Raw genomic sequence first — 10,227 nt, 5'->3', positions numbered from 1 at the left:
TTCCTTAATCGAGTCCTCCTCGATCCCAACCTCTGTAAGTCAAAAATAACCGACAAATATACCTCGGACCAAAACTTAACTTTTACATATAACCATGAAATTGAATTGTCAATAGTAGGCTCTCCTACTTGGCTCAAAGCTATGGATTAAAACACTCGATAGCAATACTCATACTCTATAACTGCCATAATATTGCAGTTAATTCAATGAAAATTCTTCTCAAGCTCAGGCAATACCAACCATAAAATACCTCAATCATCCGCTAAGATCGCATTTATTCTCTTAACATTCAAGTCAACTTTCTCACCCATATTCAAATTCAAATCTCAACATATACCCCGCTGGTAGAAAAGAAACTCTTGAGTCACAAGTAAACTTTATTCGTCATATTCAACCCATCTGAACACATCCCGCAGTCACATCATACTTATCATATAGCTATTCAATCGCTTATCGAGTCACAAATTCTACTCGTGGGGATATTACCGGACATATGGGTCCAAATGTACATGTTCTCAAAATCGAAACTGTCGAGTCTAAGCTGCGGTATAAACCTGGCCTCAAGTCCTCCAGACTAGCCTATCACCAAAACACATAATACACATCTCGCACGTTATCGCTGAAGTCATAAACCGGCGATGCACAACTGATACCGAGCGCTCACATGTGCACAAGAATGTGTGGAAGGAATTCAAAAAATTATATTTCAAGCTGAATCAATTCCGCACGATAAGGAAAGAAAGATGAAAAATTATCCTAAATGCCCTGTAGACTCTCGAAGATAAGTATGGACGTCATCTTACCGATCCGCCAGACTCTACTAGACACTTGCTAATGACTTGTAGAACCTATGAACCTAAAGCTCTGATACCACCTTGTCACGACCTAATATCCATCTAGTCGTGATGGCACCTAACCCAACCCGTCAGGTAAGCTAATTAACAACTATCCAATTGCATTAATATATAACTAACTCTAATACACTCCCCAAGGACTGGTAGTACAAATCATGAGCTTCTAAGATTAGAATTTACAAAGCTGGTATGAAATAAGAATACATCATTTGTTTGAAATATACATGAATAGATTAAAATTCTAAAGCTACCATGAATAAGAGGCAGCAATGATTGGAACGCAGGTACATCTTAAGATCCAGCTCCTATCATGTACATCATCATTGACATCCAAAACCTGCATGCAAGGTGCAGAAGTGTAGTATGAGTACAACTGACCCTATGTACTCAATAAGTAACAAACCTAACCTTAGGTTGAAAGTAGTGACGAGCTTGTACCAAGGTCAGAGCCTAACGCCAATAACCAACAACAGTTCATAACAACATAAAGCAAGTAATAAAAGAAGCACTCAAAGATAAAATGCTCAGCTTAATCACGATTTAAAAAATAGTTCTGTCTTTCAAGTGTATCAGTGAAAACCCAAGTCGTTTACCGAAGTTGCCAAAAATATGAGTGATTTTGAAAACAGTAATTCTCCCAAAACTCCTTTCAACAATAAATAAGATGTTTCATTTTCTTTCCAGATAGCCAGTGTAAAATACATCATTATACCCATATGTCAATATGTATGAGAAGTCATGAATGACGTGATACCGTACAACATGAGGAAAATACATCTCTATGTATATATGTCATGTGTGCATGTCAATGCTATGTATCTTAGAGATGAACTCATGTACTCGCACTCGCACTCTTAGAGTATTCAATCACTTAGTACTATATATGGACAATCCAGGCCAGGGAAGATCCATCCCAATATATATACATAATAACTGACATCCAGCCACTCAGTACTATACAAGGCCAATCCCGCCCAGGGGAAGATCCATCCCCAAATATAAATGATTCGGACAAGATCCATGTCTGGGAAGATCCATCCCTTAATATAAATGCTTCGGACAAGATTCATATTCAGGGAAGATCCATCCCTCAATATAATTGCTTCGGACAAGATCCATGTCCAGGGAAGATCCATCCCTCAATATAAATGCTTCGAACAAGATCCATGTCCATGGAAGATCCATCCCTCAATATAAATGAACCGCGCTCACTTACGGTATGTGCAGACTCCGGAGGGGCTCCTTCAGCTAAAGGGTTTAATCCGCACGGACAAAGTACATGCCATAGTTTCAATATCAGAATCAATCAGGCCCTCGACCTCACTCAGTCATCAATCTCTCCAGTCTCTCTCTCACGGGCTCACAATGTCATAAAACTAGCCCGAAAATGATGATATGATGTATTAATAAATAACAACAGAGACTGAGATATGATATGCATATAAATGCATATGACTGAGTATGTAATGCAATGAAAGAAGATAACGCAATAGCAAAAATGACCTCGGTGGGTCCCAACAGGATAAGCATGTAGCCTAAACATAGTTTATAACATGAATTACATTTTGATAACTCTAGTACGTAGAAATTTCATGATTTCAGACAAGTTCAGGTAACTACACAGTACCACATAAACATCGGAGTCACAGCTCACACGGTGCCTGCCTACTCGCCCGCCACCTTGCATGTGCTTCACCTCAACACCAAACACCTAACACGTATAATAAGGGTTCATACCCTCAGCTCCAAGATTAGAAGAGTTACTTTCCTCGAACAAGTCGAGTCCAATATTGAGCAAGCTAAACAATGCTCCAGAAATTCTATTCTGCACGTATCAACTTCTGAACTGCTCGAATCTAGTCACAATTAATTTAATTTAGTCAACACAAATTATAGGAATTAATTTCATATGAAAATACTAATTTTCCCACAAAATCCGAAATTACACTCAAAAATCGATGTGGAGCCCACGTCTCGAAATCCGATAAAACTCACAAAATTCGAACCCTCATTCAACCATGAGTCCAACCATACCAAAATTACTCAAATTCAACCACAATTCGGCCTTCAAATCCTTAATTAAAGTCTATGAATCTTTCTACTATTTTCAACCCAAAAAACTAATTTGTTGATAAAAGCAATAGATTTATGTAATTTAACCAAAACCGAGTTAGAATCACTTACCCAATCCATATGGTGAAAATCGCCTCACAAATCGCTTCAATCCGAGCTCCATAGCTCCAAATGTGTTAAAATGGTCGAAACGTTGAAATATAGCTTTTGCCCAGACATTTACTCTTCGTGATCGCAAAAAATGCTTCTCGATCGCGAAGCAAAAAAATTTCCAGTCCCAAAATTGCCCTTCGCGATCGTGGAAAACCAATCGCAACAGTGAAGAACAAACGCCCAAACTCTTCGAAACAACCTCTAGTATAATGGTCATAACATTTTGTACAAAACTCCAAACGAAAAATAGTTTAGTTTTCTGAAAACTAGACATCAAGAGCTACAACTTTTATTTATGGATTATCTCCAAATTGCTTATAGATTGCGAGATATAAGCTTCCAAAGTCGGGTCAGTGTAGTAGAGATTTTGTTCTACGTGATCGCGAAAGATCTTCCGTGATCGCAATTCACAAGTCCCCAAACTGTTGTTTGGTCTTCGCAAACACGATAAAATATTTGCAATCGCAATGCACACCTCTCTAGACAAAAACCACCAATTAAAAATGGCCTAGAAATAGTCTAAAACCACCCCGAATTTCACCCGAGCCCATCGAGACCTCAAACCAAATATACCAACAAGTCTTAAAACATCATACGAACTTAGTCGAAGGCTCGAATCACATCAAACAATGCTAAAACCACAAATCATGACCCAATTCAAGCTTAATGAAACTAAGAAACTCCATCTTCTACATTCGATGCCGAAACCTATCGAATCAAGTTCGATTGATCTCAAATTTTGCACACAAGTCATAAATGACATAACAGACCTATTCAAATTTCTAGAATTGGATTCCGACCTCGATATCAAAAAGTTAACACCCCGGTCAAACTTCCCAAAAATTTAACTTTTGCCATTTCAAGCTTAATTCCACTACGGATTTCCAAAATATTTTCCGGACACGCTCCTAAGTCCAAAATCACTATACTGAGCTATTGAAATCATCAAAATTCAAATCCAAGGTCGTTTACACATAAGTCCACATCTGGTAAACTTTTCTAACTTAAATTTTTAATTACTAACTGTCTCATTTCATTCCCAAATCTCTCCAGACCCGAACTAACTAATCTGATAGGTCTTAATACAGCTATAAGGCACAAATAAAGCAGTAAATGGGGGAACAAGGCTATAATACTCAAAACGATCGGTTGGGTTATTACACGAACGCGAAGTACAGCTGCCCAGTAGCCAAAATTACACTATGCGAATATGATCCTTTGACCGCGAACACGAAGACCAACAGAACACCAGCACATCTACAATCACAAAGTGGCTCAAAATGATTCGATGCTACCCCGAAACTCACCCGAGCCCCTCGGGACCCCGTCCAAACATGCCAACAAGTCTATATACATAATCCAAACGTATCTGAAGGCTAAAAACACCAAAATTAATATCAAAATCACGAATCATCGAACAAGATCAATCTCTTAAGTTCATAAACTCCCAACTTCGAATCATGCGTCTGATTCACGTCTAACCAATATGGAATGAACTCAAATGTTGCACACCAGTCTCAAATGATAAAATAGACCTATTCTAATTTCTGGAACAATAATCTGACCCCGAAGGTCTAAAGTCAACTCCTGGTCAACCTTGTAAACTCTCCAAATTCCTCAAATTATCAACTTTTGACAAATAGAGCCAAAACCTTCTAGGAACATCCAAATTCATATTCGAATATATGCCCAAGTCCAAAATCACCATACAAACCTATTGAAACCATCAAATTCCGATTTTGGGGTCATTTACTCAAAAGTTAAATCTTGGTCAACTCTTCCAACGTAAAGCTTCTGAATTGAGAATTACTCTTCCAAATCAACTCTAAACCTGTCAAAAATCAAAACCAGCCATACGCGCATATCATAATGCATAATGTGAAGCTACTCAAGGTATTGAACTGGCGAACGAAGTACTAAAGCTCAAAACGACTGGTCGGGTCATTACAATTGAACCCATAACTTTCGACGCATAATAAAATTTTATGTCAGAATTTATTAAAATTGCAAAAATAGTAGATATGAACCCATAACTTTAGAAATATAATGGATTCAATGGTAAAATCCTAAAAAGTTCAACCAATTGAATATAAATCATGGATTCGCCTCTGCCTCTAGCTCGTGTAATGTGTGAAGTTCCCTAGCTTTTGGTTTGTGTTTGTTGAGAATACTAGTTTATAATTTTTTAAGCTAGAGTTAGAAGTATATAGAAGAGGATAGTAGATGGTCACCATCTACTTAGTTTTGTAGCTCTACAAGTTTTTGGTTAATAGTATCTGCTCTTTTAAAGAAAAAAACACATGTACCAAGTTGATTTCGTTATCTTAAGAATGAATTATCATTTACTAGTTTGGTATACATAAAATTTATGCTATGAGATTTTGAAGTCTAGGATAAGAAATATTCTAGTTATATACTAGTACTTTACATTACAAGTGTTCTTAAAATATCGATGTCTAAGAATGGGCTTACATGAATGGAGATTGCATGAAGGCCAAATCGATGGGTTCACGTGAGCATGAATTTAATATCTTTGTGAGCATGGGTGATAATATTCTTCTTGAATTGATTGTCCCTGTTCAAATGTAACATATACGAGTGAAGGGCACATGTATATGTGTGAGCGCACTTGAAACATGAAGGGAGAAGGAGTTCTTCCTCCTTGAAAGGCAAATAAGATGAACCAAAAGAATTTGGTATTCTTGAGATACTGTGTGAGGCTAAGGAGTTACAACTACGTTGGTTTTGGTTTGTGGTCGTCTAATGCTTCTGATTGAAAGGCATTGCCATGCTTAATACTAAGTGATGGTACTAGCCAAAGTCATGATTTGATTGATTCACTTGTTTGAACATTGAATTGGTTTGGTGAATCTAGGAGATACGTGAGGTGGAGGCACTTTTATGTAGGGATTGCTTATGCCTAGTGTATAGGCTAAAATCCGTTCCTAGGAAATTTAGCGTAATATGGCATTAAGGAAATAATCGGTCGAGCTCACCCAAGATGCAGCAAAGTCATTGGCCGAGGTGATGACAGGAGTCGTAGTCGAAATTGTCAACAAGGGTCAAGGTCGAGATTGTCAACAAGGGTCGAGGTCGAGATTGACTATTGACGATAAGACTTGTAACGGCTAATTTGTTAGGATAGGATATTGAGAGGGAATATTCTATTGGATATTCCCTGCATTTGTACTATTAGGTTTTTTTTGGAAAAGGCCCCATATATGGAGAAAAAGGAGACAATGATAGGGGCATGTAATATTCATTTTGATAATAACACTTTTGAGAAGAAGATTCTCTCTCTCTCTCTCTTGCAAGAATACAAAAACTACCTTTTGATAAGATTCTAGTTCATATTATTCCCCACCTTTTCACTAGATCCGAAGATTGTTCATACGAATCTAGGACCCATCGGTCACTCATCATTGTCAGGAGAAACCTTCATTCAACCCATCCATTGTTGGGTGAATCATTCTCCTTATTTACATAAATGTCATTTATTGTCATTTATTGTTAGTTATATCTCCATCAATGTTCATACTTTAAGAATCTTCTGCACTTGTCCTCATCAACTATTTACGGGATCTGTCCCTATCTACTACATGTTTTAGAGATTAGTATCTAGAGTTATTATACGTAACTAGATTTAACCCCTTATTATATAAATTAAACAGTTTAACCGAAAATTATACTTTTTGGTCAAACAATTTGGCGTCGTCTGTGGGGCTTTTCTAGCTAAGTCTTTTAGTTTTTCTAGATCTACAACCGACACTTGTTACTGGCCAAAAAAAAAAAAAAGAACCTTCTTCTCTCTACATGCATAGATCTAACATGGCAGGTAACAGAGAATAGAGAACGAGAATAATGAGTGACCTCCTAACCAACCTCATAGGCATCATCCACGAAAGCTCTGAAGCAGTAGACAAGGACACAACGCTCAATGCCTCTCCTAGGCGAGGTGGATCACCCCCTCCCCATTGCAGCATCAAAAAATCCCTTGGCAAGACAGCCTCCACATCTGTGGGAGATGAGACACCACCAGCGATAAAGAAGCTCCTTGAAGCTTGGCTAACTAATACACTGACCAGCGTCCTCCATAAGCCCGTTCAGGACGCGACCACAGCAAAGGCGAGAACATATGCTATATCACCAGTGGGCGAGCAACATGACCAGCCTCCTCCTCCACCCATGACGACAGGTATTACTTACAATGTTGTTCACAATACAGGCGACGACGCTCTTACAGACATTCTGAAAAGGATGGAGGAAATGGAAAATGAGAAAAAGACATTTCGGGATCAAATGAGAGAACACCAAGAAAGGATCGATAAAATACCGGGCGCTCCTAAGTTATTGCCAAAGAGAGATGTCAGTCGATTCATCGAGCAGCCGTACAATGATAGTGCGGCCCCATATGCCACACCAAAGACCTTTAAATGCAGCCTTATCTGAAAATATACGACGGCACGACTGACCCCGAGGATAATGTGAACCATTACGTCATCGTCGTGAAAGGAAATGACCTCGCCAAAGAACAAGTATCCTCTATTCTGCTAAAAATATTCGGCGAAACCCTTACGGGAGGTGCATTAACCTGGTATTCGCAACTGCCTGCTCGTTCCATCGAAACCTTTGAGGGAATGGATGATAAGTTCGTGACGGCCCATCCCGAGGCCAAGAAGGTCTAGGCAAGAGTGAATGACATCTTTGCTATCAAACAGTCCACGGGAGAAGGACTGAGGGACTTCCTTACCCTTTTCAACCGAGTAAGAATGACCTTACCCAATGTATCAGAATGAATGGCGGTAGTTGCTTTTCAGAACGGTTGAACAGAAATAGTTCAAGGGCAATAAGAAAATTATTAAGCCGGCTTATAAAATATCCCCCAATGACTTGGTATGAAATACATAATGCGTATTGTGCCGAAGTCCGAGCAGATGAACACGACCTCAATGGATCGACTCATCGACTGACCTCAGTACAAGCGAAATCCAGGAAAGATCGGAGAAGTGATATCAGAAGAGATCCAGCAGCCTCACTGCCAAACCGAGAACGACATATCCCATATATCAGAACTACCATTGTATCCTCATCTCGCCATGAAGAAGGCCTGCCTCGATCAAGAACTGGGACTCACCGGAATGAGAGAGGTATGTCCCCTTTACTATCTGCGCATAATTTTTGCGTGTCACCTATAGAGATCATCTACGCCTTAGAGAAGCTCAGATCAAAGGTAAAGTGGCCACAAAAGATGAGGTCGGACCTGAATATCAGAAAATCAGACACCATCTGCGAGTTCCACCAAGAGCGAGGACACAAAAATGAAGATTGCATCGCCCTAAGATAGGAGGTCGTAAACATGATGCGACAGGGACATCTCAAAGAATTGCTGAGCGATCGGGGAAGAACCAACTTTGCTAGGGGACGCGAACAACATCAAGGGTCACCGAAGCCGCCCTTGCCAGCCCACACCATCCACATGATCATCGGTGGCGGGGACGATGCTTCCATCAATAGCGTGAAGTTCACCACAACCCACAAGCTCAAAGGGTCAATCACCCATGAACGGTATGATGAACTCGAAGAAAGTATCATCTTCGATAGGTCAGATACCAACGGTTTGGCATTCCCTCACTATGACGCTCTCTTTATTACTTTACGTATTTTAGATACCGACGTGAGACAAATTATGGTAGATGATGGGAGTGGTGCATGTATTATCCATACTCGAGTACTCAAACAAATGAAACTCGAGGACAAGATAGTACCACGCTGTATCACACTAATAGGATTTAACAATGTAGTTGAACGAACATCAGGCGAGATCACACTCCGTATCCTGGTGGGTGGAGTCACTCTGGAGATCACATTCAACATCATGAACCAGGACATGGCATACAACGCCATAATAGGGCGACCATGGATACACACCATGAGAGTTGTACCCACAATCTTGTACCATGTTATCAAATTCCCAAGTCCATGGGGCATATTCAGCATCCGCGGGGAGCAACGCATATCCCAAGAGTGCTACCGCATCGACTTAGACTGCACGACCACTTAACAAATAAGAGATTGAGAGAAAGAGGCATAGCAATCAACAGGGTCAAGGTTGGTAAGCGATGACGGCGAAGACGTCATCAAAGACCCCGACTCGGTCGAGGTTGTAGGATCGATCGTAGAGAACCTCAACCTAGTCCGATTAGACAACAATGACCATAACAAGAAAGCTTACATCAGCTGCAAACTTCAAGAGCCGAGTAAGTTTTGTGAATTTTTAACTATTAACGCGGACTTGTTTGCTTTTAGCCATGCAGATATGCCAGGTATCCCAAAAGAGATCGCCATACATAAATTAAACGTCGATCCACTCTACCCCCCAGTGAGGCAGGTTTGACGAAAGTTCAACTCCGTAATCAATGATGAAGTGCATGAAGAAGTGAAAATATTATTGGAAAATGGTTACGTCAGGGAGTCGAAGTACCCCCAAAGGGTTGCCAACGTGGTCATGGTGAAAAATAATAATGCCAAGTGGCAGATGTGTGTAGAATTTACCGACCTGAACAAAGCTTGCCCCAAGGATTTGTTCCCATTACCTCATATCGACCAGCTCATTAATGGGACAGTCGGGCACGAGTTGCTAAGTTTCTTAGATGCCTACTCGGGCTACAACCAGATCCTTATGGAGGAGGAGGACCAGGAAAAGACCACCTTCATCACCCACCAGGGAACATACTACTATAGGGTCATGCCTTTCGGATTGAAATATGCGGGGGCAACTTACCAAAGGCTGGTGACGAAGATGTTCAAAAAATAACTCGAAAAAATGATGGAGTTATACATCGACAACATGCTGGTCAAATCCAAAAGGAAAAAAGATCACATCGACCACTTAAGAGAAGCCTTCGGCATACTCAGGCAATACGGCATGAAACTGAACCACGAAAAATGTGCATTCGCCATGGCCTCAGGGAAATTCTTGGATTTCCTAGTGTCGCAGCGGGGTATCGAGGTCAATCCCGACCAAATCAAGGCCATCGACGGGATACCAGAGCACTTGACCACCAAAAAGCAGATCTGGAAGTTGATTGGCCATATCGCCACCCTTTCGAGGTTCATCTCACCGTACTCCGATAGGTGCCACAAATTC

Source organism: Nicotiana tomentosiformis, chromosome 9 (genome assembly GCF_000390325.3).
Source record: "Nicotiana tomentosiformis chromosome 9, ASM39032v3, whole genome shotgun sequence".
NCBI classification, from domain to species: Eukaryota; Viridiplantae; Streptophyta; class Magnoliopsida; order Solanales; family Solanaceae; genus Nicotiana; species Nicotiana tomentosiformis.
This window is presented reverse-complemented; position numbering follows the sequence as displayed.